The sequence below is a fragment of the Phoenix dactylifera genome, chromosome 4, assembly GCF_051530095.1.
Source record: "Phoenix dactylifera cultivar Ajwa chromosome 4, Ajwa_hap1_PhDact_Kaust_v1.1, whole genome shotgun sequence".
Classification (NCBI taxonomy): domain Eukaryota; kingdom Viridiplantae; phylum Streptophyta; class Magnoliopsida; order Arecales; family Arecaceae; genus Phoenix; species Phoenix dactylifera.
The window spans coordinates 20,347,019-20,363,034 of NC_143193.1; positions in this window are offsets into that span (position 1 = coordinate 20,347,019).

The window sequence follows — 16,016 nt, forward strand, 5'->3', positions numbered from 1 at the left end:
TATGGGAGATTTCCTTTGTAATCTCTTTGAGATCTCTTTCCTAGATGATCTCTCCCACTTCCATCAGTTCTCCCCTAGCTCTCTTCTTGTTTTTATAGCTTTAGATGGCGTGGAAACAAGAATATAGCCGTTAGAGATAAGAAAAAGAGCCGTTGGACACAGTCTGCATTTCCTGACAATGTTACCGTTGGGATCGGAGTCGACTCGCACGATCAGGAGTCGGCTCGCCTGTTGCAGGAGTCGGCTCGTGTTTTACCGGAGACGACTCGGCCACTGTTCCAAATTTGAATTAATGTGCTTGCCTCGACTGGGAGTCGACTCGTCTTAACCTGGAGTCGACTCGCCAACTTCTGGAGCTGACTTGGCAATTTCGGAGTCGGCTCATCCACTGAAGTCCGTGGATCCAATTTTGAATTTTGTCCTCTCGAGTCGACTCGACTGTCCTGGGAGTCGACTCGAATCTCAGAGCCCGAACTCCCGATCCTTTGTCTTTTGGCTCGTCCAGTCTTGGAGTCGACTCGAACTTCCTTGGAGTCGACTCGGCTCTCAGTTTGCGAAACACAGCCTTCTGCCATCTTGGTGTAGCGCTGCCTTGGAGTCGACTCGAGCTGTCTGGGAGTCGACTCGAATCTCAGAGGCAGTAACTTGGTTTTCTGTCTGTTGATGGTCGCGGAGTCTCGGAGTCGACTCGTGCAATGCGGGAGTCGACTCGAATCTCAGACCCGAAAACTGCTCTCTGACTTTTCTGCCTGTGACTCCTAGGAGTCGACTCATACTTCTCCGGAGTCGACTCATACTTCTCCGGAGTCGACTCGAATTCCACTGGAGTCGACTCGAAGACTGTTCTTTTGAATTTTTCTTTTGATTTTACTCCTCCAATTTGAATCCTTTGAACTTTAAACTTGGGCCAATAAATTGTAGCTTTCTTCCAACTTGAGAGCTTTGGAGGCCTTCTTGTGTTCTTCCAACTTGCTATGTTCCTTGCAAAATAAATATCTTTCTCCTTGCAACATAAACATTAGTATCTATACTTCAAGGTTTTGTGATCATCAAAATCAATCTATGAATCAATCTTTGGGTCATCAATCTCCCCCTTTTTGATGATGACAAAACTTGGAGTATATGCAATATAAAAGATATTGTATTTCTAGAAGTAATACATAGCTAAGTTGCATGAAGTGGAAAAACATATATATTTAAAAACATACTTCATGATAATGCTTTAGATTTAATCAGCTTAACACAATCAACATATTTAAATTTTAAGCTGATTTGTATTCAATTCAAAGTAATAAAGCATTCTGAGTATATAGCATATACTTAGATATTTCTTCCCCTTTTTGACAACATCAAAAAGATAGTGAAACATTAAGTACAAAGATCAGAGCAGAACACATCGAGTGTGAATTCAAGAGATTTTCTAATTTGATACCACAGATAGTTTTCTAATCAAGTGTAGGTGGAATCTTCCTTAGGTTAATTCAAGAAGTACCACAAATGATATTCAAGGAAAAACATGAGTGGAAATCTATCCTCTCTTTAATAATAAGTATGAAAGCTTGTTCATTGAAGAACTTTTGCCCAATCTATTAAGTATTTTATCAACATAAGAGCAATTTAATTGATTTTCAGAGTAAAAGATCAAAACTTATATACTTGAAAAACATATCATCATGTTGGATTATGACTTCAAAGTTCTTTTTATGATAATAAGAGCATTGGGGCACAAATACCAAAATATGAATTCATGCAATTTATGATATATCTTAGAGCTCTTTTAAGGACTTTCTTTTATTCCTTTAGAAAATAAGCACGATTTGATACATATATAAAAATATGAATTGGCACAATATTGAAGTTCTAAAGAGCAAGCCAATTAGGACTCATTAGTGAATTCCAAAATAGATTTTCTACGAGATACTCAAGAAAATTTAACATGTTATTCTCCCCTTTTTTTCATTAAATTAGAGGCTCTTAAGATCAACTATTTGAATTGCAATTTGGTTCATGATTTGTGCAGAAGATATATTAACCAAATAACATGCCTCAAGGTGTATCATAAAGATTTTCAGATTTAAATTTCAGATGATACATATTGGAGAGTATTAGGATCACTTTTCATTTAGTATTCTTTTCCTCTCCTATAGATTTATGTAATTAAGTTCCGTGAGACCTCTCCTTCTGAAATTTTCTTTCTCCCCCTCTATTGATCATTCCATTTAAGAGTTTAGAATTTGAAGATAATGTTCAATAAAATTGTCAATCTCAAAAATATATTTTCTATAAGTTTCAGCTCATTTTCATAAGACTCAAGGTTTGAGATAAGACAGCCTTTATAGAACTCATCTCAAGGTAATTAAAGCATGTCTTGCAATATAAGGAGGTTCATCAAAATCAATCCATAAAATTCAAGGTATGCATCAAATTAAAGTTTCTTTAGGATAAGATACTGAATATCTAAAGCTCCCCCTCAAAAGATGCATTCTTCTTTAATCATTCTTTTCTTTGGTTGAATTTCAGAATTTAATAATAAACGTGAATAAAACTGAAATTCTATATTATCGAGAATGTAGAGTGATCTAGAATTATTCAAAATTTATAGTATTCACTCTATATATATATATTCTGATGATAGTTTCTAAGAATGTAGGAGAGAAAAACATATAGATGATCATTGAGGTATGTGTATTTATAGAACTCAATTTCTTAATCACAGTTCTTCAGCAATGTATACATGAAGCTCAATAAATTTTTTAAATATTAAAATAAAGTCATATATTTTAAAAATATTTACTTGCAATCAAGATCATCGTAAGACACATCATTTGAATCAAAATTAGTATACTTTGAAGGTAAGAAATGATATGTTTCGGATGCGTATCGGAGCAATCAAAATAAATTCTGTTTTTCTTACATTAACATTTTATTTAGTAATCATATGGAGTTTAAACTTTTATACAAAATCGGATTCTGAATTACATAGGATTTTCAATAGAAGCTTTCTAAGTCATAATATGAGATATGTATCTTTCACAATGTAGCTCATCTTAAATTGTTACGATTGAAAAATACATATTTCAATAACATTAAAGCACTTTCAGAATCTTTGTGTTTAATTTTGAGTTTCGATACAAAATAAAGGATATTTTAACAAGTATTAGGACATTATGTATCAAAGTTAGGCAAGTAGAAAGATAGATCAATATCAGTTTATTTTCACTAAATAGAGATGTTCTTCTCTTCTTCTTTCTACAATTTTATTTAGCTTTCAGATTTTAACAATGATTGTGAATGACAAATCTGAAATTTTTTTTCAATAAAACTAAACAAAAGATGTTATGTAGCAATTCAAACATTCAATCAAATTGTCCAAGTATGAAACATTACAAAATATTGAGAATCCATAAATCAAGACATCATACCATATGCAAAATATACCATGTGTTAAGTCATGCATTAAAATACTAAGTACAAGAATGTCAAGGATCAAAATCAATTCTTTTCAAATAAACTCCCCCTATTTAAATATAATCTTGCAATGATTTCATCCTTAAAGTGTGTTTTCAAGTGATTAAAAATTTGACTTAATTCTACTTTCATTTACTTTGTTTTTCATTTATAACTTTCTTATGCTCTATACTCTATTTGCTCCCTATTCGGTGGAGTTGGGAAGGGGCACGAGGTACTACCACTAGCCTCCCTCTTGTGCCGTCCCTAATATGCCCTACACCGAATAGTTGGGTCAAATAGTTTCGGGTACTACCACTAGCCTCCCCATTGGCACCATCCCTATGATGAGCAATATAGAAAGGTTAAAATGTTTACTTCAAAACCTCCCTGTTTAAGTGTAATTAATTATGGATTTTATCCCTTCCAAAAGAATGCTCACACAAGTCTCACAAATGTGTCGAATATATTAAGTTTGTTTTGCTTTTCCTTAAGGTTGAAGTGTTTGCCTCTACTTGGATTTTACTTCTCTTGAATAATATCCATTTTCTTTTCTTTATCTCTCTCTCTTTTTGTTATTCTCAAGTAATTTTTATGAGAGAGCAGAATAGAGAATTAATCTTACGTATCATATATATGTATATCATGCAAACAACATTTTCATTATGCTCAAGGTTTCATAACTTCTCACAAGTTATTTTACATCAACATTTTAAGCATATACTTGTGTATTTCATGGTTATGACATAGGCAAAGATATATTTTAGTTTGGGCAAACCATGAAATAATTTCTAAAAGTATAAGTCAGTCAATACACATATAGACATGATATCAAAAATTAATAATTAAAGAATTTAATCATGCCATAATAAGATTTAAGTTACTGATTTTGCTCAACTAATTTGTGAGAAAGGTATCTAAATTACCTATTCATTATATGTTCTTCAAGCCAAACTAGATTTCTTATGTGTGAACTTTTGGCTGAAGAAGATCCTCTCTCTTGTTTGCATGTGAATGTTTAGTGTATCTTACATGAAGATATCCTTCAAGTTGAAATTTCTCATTTTTCTTTCTTGAAGGAAGGTCATTAGTTTCTTTAAGATACAAAGCATTCATCCAACATATATATTTTTTTTTAACTAGATGACTCAATATAAGATATGAGAATAGTTGCATGTTGAGTCACTTTACTCAAGAGATTGCCTAAATATAAGCAAGCACATATCATTTGAACTAAAGAGATAGATTCATTAACCAAGATAGTTTAAGTCAATTTAGTTTAGATTCTATTTGCTTAAGATAATTATCAATAAGATATGTTAACTATGTTTTAATCAATTTATCTTAAACATTTGTTTCTATCAAAATTCAGATTATGATTTATTTGTTATCAATAAAATATGATTAATTAAAGTTAGATTGAAGTCTTGCACAAGGTCACATAATGAGCATACAATCTGGTCTACTAGCTGTAAAATAATTATTCTATCATGCTTCAATACAGCTTTAACACAATAGATCTACTTTGCTCATCCTTTTCAAATTCTACAAGATGGGGTCATAGATATACCTTCTTCATGCCAATCTTCTATAAGAGTTTTCTTGTGGACTAACGTTGGTCAATGAAGATCCCCTTTCCTGTTTGTCTTAATTTGGAGTTTGAGAGAAGATGTTAATTCATTCATCATATTTCAAACTCACTTTGCAATATAACTCTTCATTAGTAGAACCAAAAATGATGTCATCAATGCATACTTTGAGCAAATAAGATATCACAAATTCATCTTTTTGATGCATAGATTTATCACTATTACTTTCTATCAAAAAGGTTGCTTAAGCTTTTATATATCATGCTTTTGATGCTTGTTCTAAATCACATATTGCTTTATCATATATGTAATGTGTATTTTTAAATATGGTGGTTATTTTTCATAGATCTCCTTTTTAATGAAGTAACCACATAGGAGTGACTTCTACACATTCATTTGACAGAATATAAAGCTCATGAAGCAAGCACATGATAATGATGATCTTTACTTCTAATCATGCAAGAATCTTTATCAAGATCTATTTCCTCTTTTCTTGATTTAGTCTTTTAGTAGTCATCAATTTTTCTTCATTAAGTGCATATGTAAAAGATTAACCATATAATTTGATTTTAGTATTTTGATAATAAATCATTAGTCTCATAAAGAATAAAATGAATTGATACTTCTACAACTAGAATTTTTCATGAATGTTCTATATGCATTGCTTGATGAATGATATCCAAGGATAGAAGTATCTTTATCAAATTTGGCATTATTTTCATAATAACATGTACGACTGAAAAATATGAAAGATATGCAATGGTTCATTTTCCATTTTTCAGAAGATCAAAATTTTCATCAAAAATAGAAATCATATGTATGACAAGCAGTGATGATAGTCTTTTAAAAATTATTTAAGTAGATGACTATCATACATAATTGTCTTTTTCATTTCTTCAAGAATTCTATTAATCCTATTTTGCTTATGGTGTCCTTGGTGCTGAAATCATTGGATTTAATATTATTTTCTGTATAACCTTTATCAGGATTTTGGTTTTCAACACTGTGCCATGATACTCTTTATCTTCACAGTTTGGAAACCTTTATCATTTGAACCACTTTTACAAGATTTAGTAAATACAGAAAAATACTTCAGTTTTATTTTTCAAGAATAAATCCAATGTAAGCTTTTGAAAAACTTGGAGATGGAAACAACATCTTTAGATTTAGAAATGATTTTTGTTTGTTTCCTTAGTTAGCATACATAGCAAAACTTTGACCTTTAAGTAGATAATCTAAGTAAGCCTATGGCAAGGTCTTTTGAGATTAAGTACATACTAGCATGAGTTGATTTTATATGCCAAGGATGGTTTCTTGGTATTCATAGTGCATATATTCAAAAGCATACCAAGTACACATTATCATATCTATGATCAATAAACAATAATGCCATGGATAATAACTCTCAATCAAGCATATAGAGAATTCATAGAGTTATTCTTAATAAATTGATTAATCATTTAGCAACTTATCCAATAGTGAGTAAAGTATACTAAAAAATAAAGAGATTTGATTATATTTCCAAAAGTATTTTCTATATCACAAAATTGATCACTACTAGCAAATCATATCAAATACTAAAGCACAAATAATGATAAGATGCAAGAATTACTGATTTCATTATTATTTTTTTTGTTAATAACTTTTTAAGTTTCTTTATGTTCCATAGGTACCTTGGTACACCTATGTGTACATCCTCATTTTCTCATTTTGGGTACCCAAGCTTGCTTGAGTCCTTGAGAGTTAGGACATATGGTTCCTTTTGGAACCCATATCTGTTTAATAGTAATAACTTTACCATTTGATTTAATTATACTATAACGATAGGTAAAGTTGTTATTCCCATCCTTTTCATTTTTGAAATAAGTTATCTTATTTAATGGTTTGCTTGGTAAATTGATAACCTTTTTCTCTAGAGATTTATGGCTAAGTGAAGGAGTCAAGCTAAATTTTGATTTATCAAAATCAGCATGTTGGCTTTCAAACATCATTTTTAATCTTTCTGAACTCACAGTGAATTTGTTAATAAAACATCTTAATTGGTTAATTTCTTTACTTAAGTTTTGATTTTCTTTAATTAAGCTATGATTTTTCTGAATCAATTCTTCTGAAAATGACCTTAAGCTTTCATTTTCAGAATTTAGTTTCTTAAGATTTTTATTCTTTACAGATAATTTTCTACAATCACTATACAACTCATGAAAAGCATTTAATAATTCATCATAAGAGAATTCTTCTTGAAAATCATTTGAGGTAAGAGTAGATTCAGATTTTACCTTGTCTTCTTGTGCCATAAAGCACAAGTCAGTTACCTCTTGTAGTTTCTTGGAGCTAATATCATCATTGTTGCTCCTAACCTTTATTTTTTGGCTTGACTCTTTCTTGGTCAAGGCTTTCTTCCTTTTTATCTCTTTCTTCCTTTCTTCTTGCTTCCTCTTTTTCTTTGTCTTTAGGAAGCTGATTTGCCTCGGAGTCGACTCGACTAACTTGGGAGTCGACTCTGAGCTACTTGGAGTCGACTCGACTGAGGGAGATTCATCACCCTTTTCTGCAGTCTCATTGTTAGTATATAATTGAAGCATATGAGAGCTAATCTGAGATTTATCATAAATATTTTCTAAAGTATCCCAGATCTCCTTAGCAGATAAGCATGCAGAAATTTCATTAAACTTTGTTTCTTGAATAGCACAATATAATATGTTCATAGCATTAGCATTTAATTGTGCTAAGTCCTTCTCATTAATATGAGAGAGTGTGTGAAGGTCATTTGTTATGATTTTCCATAAATAATAGTTTTGTGATTGAATAAAAATGCGCATGCGTATTTTCCAATGTGGGTAGTTTATACCATTAAACAGTGGAGGTGTATCAATTGATTGTCCTTCTCCTAGAAAACTATCTATTTGAGTTGTCATGATCTTTGGCTCTAGTCGGTTAAGACTACAAATAATATTTGAGCACCTGCTCTGATACCACTTGTTGCCCAGTAGATACAACCCAAGAGGGGGGGTGAATTGGGTCTTTTAAAACTTTTATGCTACTTCTAAAACTTTTTGATTTACTATGCTAAGTTGTATAGATGCACAGTGAAAGTTAAACTTAGCAAGGGTTTGATGTATAGACTTCGACTTGATTAAATATGCTTGCAACTAAAGGATGTGCGGATAAGAATTAAGCAAGCAATTTATCTAAGTAAGTAAGTGTGTTAGTTAGACAATAACTAGAGGCATTACAAACACAAAGGACATATAATGGTTCGGTGCACCCCAGCACCTACATCCACTCCCCAAGACCTCTTGGGAATTTCACTATAATCCTACCGATTACAGCCGGTTGTTTTACAAGCTCACAACCCAACTTGTTGTTTTACGAGCGCACAACGAACTCGGTCGGTTTTCCCTGGCTCACCGACTAGAACCTCCCCGATTGTTTTCCCGGGATCACAATCAAACCCTTACACGTTGGTTTTACCCTCGGCTCACCAACAAACCTATCACCGTTGGTTTTCCCTTTGGCTCACCAACAAACCTTAACACCGTTGGTTTTTCTTTGGCTCACCAACAAACCTTAACACCGTTGGTTTTTCTTTGGCTCACCAACAAACCTTAACCCCTTGATTCAATCCCTTGATTGAATCAAGTTACAAGATATTAGAACAAAGTATAAAACAAAACAAAGCTTCTTAAACAAGCAAATATGACAATATAAACAAATAGAGTAAAGAGAAGCCCTCAAACGAGTTTTGAAGATGGAGGAGCTCGGCTTCTTCTTTACTTGATCCTCCTCTGATTTGGCATGAAGTAGAGGATCCCCGAGGCAGCACACGGATGGAGAGGAAGCTTTCGGATTCACTTGGATGCTCTTCTTCTCTCTATTTCATTTTGGATGGCCCTTTTGTGCTTATGGGAGATTTCCTTTGTAATCTCTTTGAGATCTCTTTCCTAGATGATCTCTCCCACTTCCATCAGTTCTCCCCTAGCTCTCTTCTTGTTTTTATAGCTTTAGATGGCGTGGAAACAAGAATATAGCCGTTAGAGACAAGAAAAAGAGCCGTTGGACACAGTCTGCATTTCCTGACAATGTTACCGTTGGGATCGGAGTCGACTCGCGCGATCAGGAGTCGGCTCGCCTGTTGCAGGAGTCGGCTCGTGTTTTACCGAAGACGACTCGGCCACTGTTCCAAATTTGAATTAATGTGCTTGCCTCGACTGGGAGTCGACTCGTCTTAACCTGGAGTCGACTCGCCAACTTCTGGAGCTGACTTGGCAATTTCGGAGTCGGCTCATCCACTAAAGTCCGTGGATCCAATTTTGAATTTTGTCCTCTCGAGTCGACTCGACTGTTCTGGGAGTCGACTCGAATCTCAGAGCCCGAACTCCCGATCCTTTGTCTTTTGGCTCGTCCAGTCTTGGAGTCGACTCGAACTTCCTTGGAGTCGACTCGGCTCTCAGTTTGCGAAACACAGCCTTCTGCCATCTTGGTGTAGCGCTGCCTTGGAGTCGACTCGAGCTGTCTGAGAGTCGACTCGAATCTCAGAGGCAGTAACTTGGTTTTCTGTCTGTTGATGGTCGCGGAGTCTCGGAGTCGACTCGTGCAATGCGGGAGTCGACTCGAATCTCAGACCCGAAAATTGCTCTCTGACTTTTCTGCCTGTGACTCCTAGGAGTCGACTCATACTTCTCCGGAGTCGACTCATACTTCTCCGGAGTCGACTCGAATTCCACTGGAGTCGACTCGAAGACTGTTCTTTTGAATTTTTCTTTTGATTTTACTCCTCCAATTTGAATCCTTTGAACTTTAAACTTGGGCCAATAAATTGTAGCTTTCTTCCAACTTGAGAGCTTTGGAGGCCTTCTTGTGTTCTTCCAACTTGCTATGTTCCTTGCAAAATAAATATCTTTCTCCTTGCAACATAAACATTAGTATCTATACTTCAAGGTTTTGTGATCATCAAAATCAATCTATGAATCAATCTTTGGGTCATCAACTTTGATGGCTGATATCCTTCCTTTCAATCAATCCTTGATTGTGCTTGGGAGGAGGAAGAAGAAGGATGAAGAGAAGAAGAGGAACGAAGCCCTGCAGCCTTCCTTGTCTTCCTTGCGTTGGAACCAAACGGTGGAGGAAGAAGGAGGCCACCAAGATCCTTTTCTTCCCTTTGTTGTTGGTGGCTGAAAAGAGAAGAGAAGAGGGTGGCCACGTGATGGAGAGGAGGAGGGCTTCACTTATCATTAGGGCACCTCCTTTCAAAGCCTTATAAAGGCATCTAGGGCTCCTATTTGGTTTAGTCCAAATCATGAATCAATTGGGTTCAATCTATGCTAGTCCTAATCCAATTAGAACTTGAATGAACCATGACTCAATTGAACTCTTCAATCCTAATCCAATTAGGAGTCATGTTGATTCATTAAATTAATAATTAATTAGGACATAAGAAATCCTAATCCAATTAGGACTTGTTTAATTCTAGTCCTAATCCAATTAGGACTCTAATTTGAATTCGAAGTCCTAATCCGATTAGGACTCTAGGAATCCTACTCCAAGTAGGAATCCAAATTTAATTCAAAACTCCTAATCTAATTAGGATTGTAGGAATCCTACTCTAAGTAGGAATCCTAGTCCTACTCCAAATAGGATTCCCAGTCCAAGTAGGAATCCCAGTCCAAGTAGGAATCTCAGTCCAAGTAGGATTCCTAGTCCTAATCCAATTAGGACTCTAGAAATCCTACTCCAAGTAGGACTCTTGTTTTAAGTCCAATTAATTAATTCTCTTTGTTCCTTCTTCAGCTTATTATCAATCGAATTGATTACTTGTGATTCCTAATCACGATTCAACCATCGGATCGGTTAATGCCTCTAGTGTGTGTGACCCCATAGGTTCTACTCTGACTGGTAGTGAGATATATTGTGATCTCTATCACAATATCATTGAAAACTCCTTTCAATGGGTCGGAACGATTCCAACTCTACTCATTAGGGCTTATCGATCATCGAGATAATCCCTATGAGTCCCACCATCCACCAGTGACACCTAGCAGCATGTAGTGGCTACCCAGCAGAATAGAATGATGAACCTCTAGGTGCAGTTATCGTGTGATACAGTCCTACTATCGTGGATCCCTACAGGACGGAGGTCATGGATAACTCGTCAAACCCCTTCGTCTGTCATATGTCAAGATTTATTTGACTCGAGTTCGATAGTGGAAAACTCTTTCTCCACTTTCTATTACTGCCCTGGCCAAGGTCTTAGAACTCAGTCTAACAAATCACATAGGATCACTCCTCTTCTATCAAGGTCGATAGATTCCATGTAAGTGCATACCCTACTCCTACAGTGAACTTAATGCAGCCAATCTATACTACAAGGACCCATATGACTAGAGACCATGTATACGTGTAGTCAAACTACAATAACCTCACTGTGAGTAGCTGAAGCACCGCAGGTCAAAGGACCAGTCATACTACTGCAACATCAAGCAAGTCACTGACGAGTGGATAGACATCCAAGTGACTTCTTGTCTTGGTCACGCTCAGTACCCTTGTTCTGTAACAAGCACCTGCACTATCACTTCAGTGTCCCTACACTGTGGACTCAAGTCTCATCCATCCAGAAGGAAAGTGATCTGTGCACTGATCGGATCGATCACCGTCCTCGTGATGATCCATTGATCAGGAGCATTAAGAAATTAATCACCAATGATATATGGCTCAAATTCTCAACTCTTGAGAATATGCATCATCATCTTATTAATTTCTTGGACGATTCATAGACACATAAATAATATGAATGAAACGATGCCTTTTATTTATTTAATAATAAATAGTCAAGTACAAAATTATGTTCCTAGAATTAACAATGTGTCAGCCAGATTGGCTTCTAGGGCATACATCTAACAATTAATTCCTTGGACGATTCATAGACACATAAACAATATGAATGAAAAAGATGCCTTTTATTTATTCAATAATAAATAGTCAAGTACAAAATTATGTCCCAGAATTAATAATGTGTCAGCCATATTGGCTTCTAGGGCATATATCTAACACTCTCCTCTTCAGTCGTATGCCCCTCTCCTCCCTTGGTCTTCAACCGCAAGCAAGAAGAAAGAAAAGAAGGTCTTGGCGGCTCCCTTCCTCCACCCTTCCTTCTTCCAACGCAGGAAAAAGATAAAGGCTGCAAAGCTTGGTGATCTTCTTCCTTGGTTGTTCCATCTTCTTCCTCCTCCCAAGTACAATCAAAGGTTGATTAAAAGGGAGGACATCAGCCACCTAAAGTAGTCTCTGCAAGGGAGCTAGCACCCCAGGGAGACAAAAAAGCTAGGATCGGTTTTTGCTTCGTGTGGATACCCGTAGAGGCCGGACACGTAAATGGCTTCAAGCGAACCTTCATCCTAAACCACGAATTTCAGTTTGCGGTGATCATCTACCCGCACAAGGTGAAGATCTGATCTTCATAATTAGATTAAAAGTTTTTAATTCTAATCTATCTACGAACGGTTATTGAACAACGTTCATAGGATGAACGAATGATCCTGCTTATGCCTCTTCCGCTGCATCTGAAATTTTTTAAATTTTTTACGACATGGGCGGGTTCCCAACAAATGGGCCAATGAAATCGATGCCCCACATGTTAAAAATTTCAATAACAGTAATGGGCTGCAGAGGCATCATTTGCCTACGAGTTAGACTCCCAACACGTTGACATTGGTCACATGTCCTACAGAACTCGTGGGTATCTTTAAATAGTGTAGGGCAATAAAAACCACATTGCAACACCTTAGCTGCCGTTTTCTTAGATGCAAAGTGTCCTCCGCAAGCATTGGCATGACAAAAAGAGAGTACACTTTGCTTCTCATGATCCGGTTTGCATCTTCTAAAGATTTGATCATTACAATACTTGAACAAATAGGGGGCATCATAATAATAACTCCTTACTTCACACAAGAAATTATTCTTATCATTCGATCCCCAATGCTCCGGCATCCGGTTCGTGACTAGAAAGTTTACAATATCAGCATACCATGGCATAGTAGAAAGTGCGAACAACTGCTCTTCGGAGAACAAGTCCTTGATGGAAAACTGTGGCACCGAATCATTAAAAACTAGCCGTGATAAATGGTCAGCAACTACATTCTCTACTCCCTTTTTATCTTTGATAGTGATGTCAAATTCTTGGAGTAGAAGTATCCATCGTATTAAGCGTGGTTTTGGCCTCTTTCTTATCCAGTAAATATTTTAGCGCTGCATGGTCTGTGCAGATAACAATAGGAGCACCAAGGATATAAGAGCTAAATTTGTCTAATGCAAATACTACTGCAAGCAATTCCTTCCCGGTAGTGGTGTAATTCATTTAAGCATCGTTTAAGATTTTGCTTGCATAGTAAATGACATATGGCTTATTATCCTTGCGTTGTCCTAGGACAGCTCCTATCGCATAGTCGTTAGCATCGCACATGATCTCAAAAGATAATGACCAATCGGGTGGTCGCACGATGGGTGCAGTGCTAAGCATAGACTTCAACTTTTTGAATGCCTCTTGACAGATTTCAGTCCAATTGAACGGTGTATCAAGGGATAGGAGGTTACATAATGGTCGAGCTATGATACTAAAGTCCTTGATGAACCTCCTATAAAATCCGACGTGACCCAAAAATGATCTAATATCTCTAACCGTCTTGGGTGCAGGTAGCTTGGCGATTAGGTCAATCTTAGCTCTATCAACTTCCATGCCCTTCGATGAAACAATATGTCCTAGGATAATTCCCTTTGGCACCATGAAGGGGCATTTTTTCCAATTCAGTATCAAATTCTTTTTCATACATCGAGCTAAGACTGCTTATAAATGTGACAGGCAATCATCAAATGAGTCGCCAAAAATAGAGAAATCATCCATAAACACTTCTAAAAATTTCTCGTTCATATCTTCAAAAATCCTGAGCATACACCTTTGGAATATCGCAGGTGCATTACACAACCCGAATGGCATTCGTCGGAAAGCGAATGTACCAAAAGGATAAGTGAAAGTAGTTTTTTCTTGATCCTCAGGTAAAATTTCGATTTGATAGTACCCGGAATAGCCATCGAGAAAACAATAGAATTTGTGTCCTACAACTCTTTCCAAAACTTGGTCTAGGAAGGGTAGGAAAAAGTGATCTTTCCTAGTGACCAAATTCAATTTTCGGTAGTCAATACACATGCGCCAACTCGTCGGAACGCGAGTCGGGATTAACTCACCCTGCTCATTTTCGACTACCGTCAAACCTGCTTTCTTGGGCACGACTTGAGTAGGACTCACCCACTTGCAGTCGGAAATTGGATACATAATACCCACATCAAGCAACTTAAGGACTTCTGTTTTAACCACGTCTCTCATTGTAGGATTCAGCCTACGCTGCATTTGCCTTGTAGTTTTGGCATTATCCTACAAATATATCCGATGCATGCAAATCAAAGGGTTAATCCCCTTTAAGTCTGCAATCGACCATCCAAGCACTTCTTTATGACTCTTTAGGACCGTAAGTAATTTTCCTTCTTGATCATTATCGAGCTCAGTCGAGATAATTACAGAAAAAGTGTTATCGGGTCCAAGAAAGGCATACTTGAGTTTCCTTGGTAAGGGTTTCAGCTCAAGTATGGGTGCTTGCTTCTGAGATTGTACAATTTTTGTCCCTTATGAAGGCAACTGCTCGAATTCCTCTATTCTCGGTCTCCACCCATTGACCATCATGACATCTGAATTATCTAAAATAGGTGGGACCACATCATTAGCAGTACCTTCAGAACACCAATCTATCAAACCATTGTTGGCCGATTCAGTAAATGTTTCTTTTAACAGATATCTTCCGCAATGGTTTCAACCCATTCAAGCTCTTTACTTTCTTCATGATCACTAGGTTGTTTGCCTATACTAAAGATGTTCAGTTCCAAGGTCATATTGCCAAAAGAAAGCTTCATGACACCATTCCTACAATTGATCAATGCATTAGAAGTTGCAAGGAATGGACGTCCTAAGATGACTGAAATCTGAGATGGTGAATTGGAAGCCGGATGTGTGTCCAATACGATAAAGTCGACAGAAAAATAGAACTTGTCTACTTGGACCAACACATCTTCGATAATCCCTCTAGGGACCTTCACTGACCTGTCAGCTAATTGTAAGGTGATAGTTGTTGGCTTCAACTCACCCAAACCGAGTTGCTCATATACCGTATATGGCAATAAGTTCACACTCGCTCCTAAATCTAGCAATGCACGCTCAATCCTAAAATTGCCAATGATACACGAGATAGTTGGGCAACCTGGATCCTTATATTTAGGAAGAATGTTATGCTACAAAATTGCACTCACATTTTCAGCCAGAAATGCCTTCTTCTTGATATTTAACCGACGCTTGACAATGCACAAATCTTTCAAAAATTTTGCATATGAAGGCACTTGTTTGATTGCATCAACAAGATGTACATGATTTTTACTTGCTTAAAAAGCTCAAGAATTTTAGAGTTTGGTTCAAGCTTTTGCAACGGCTTTAATCTTTGTGAAAATAGTGCTGGAAAAGGACATTTGATTTTTTCAGCAGATGTTGGTGCTTCGATTTCTTCGTTATCCTTTTCTTTTCTCTTGAGAGGGTCAAAATCAGGTATGACTTGTGTTTGTTCTAGGACTGGTCGGTCAATAACCTTTCCACTTCGCAAAGTTATTATACTCTTCGCTTGTTCTTTATGCGAAGTTGAAGATGATGTATGGCTACCACCGTAGACTTGAGGGTTAGGTTGTGGTTGAGTTGGTAGCTTACCCTTCTCTTGAGCACTTAAAGCAGTGGTCAGCGTTGTCAGTTGATTTCTTATTTCATCATTGATTTTGGCTTGACCTTGCATGAAAGATTGTAAAGTTTCTTCGAGACTGGGTTTTTGAGGGGGTGTGTGTGCATAATGAGGTTGCGGAGGTGGAGGAGTTGGGTTATATACTTGTTGAGGTTGGTCA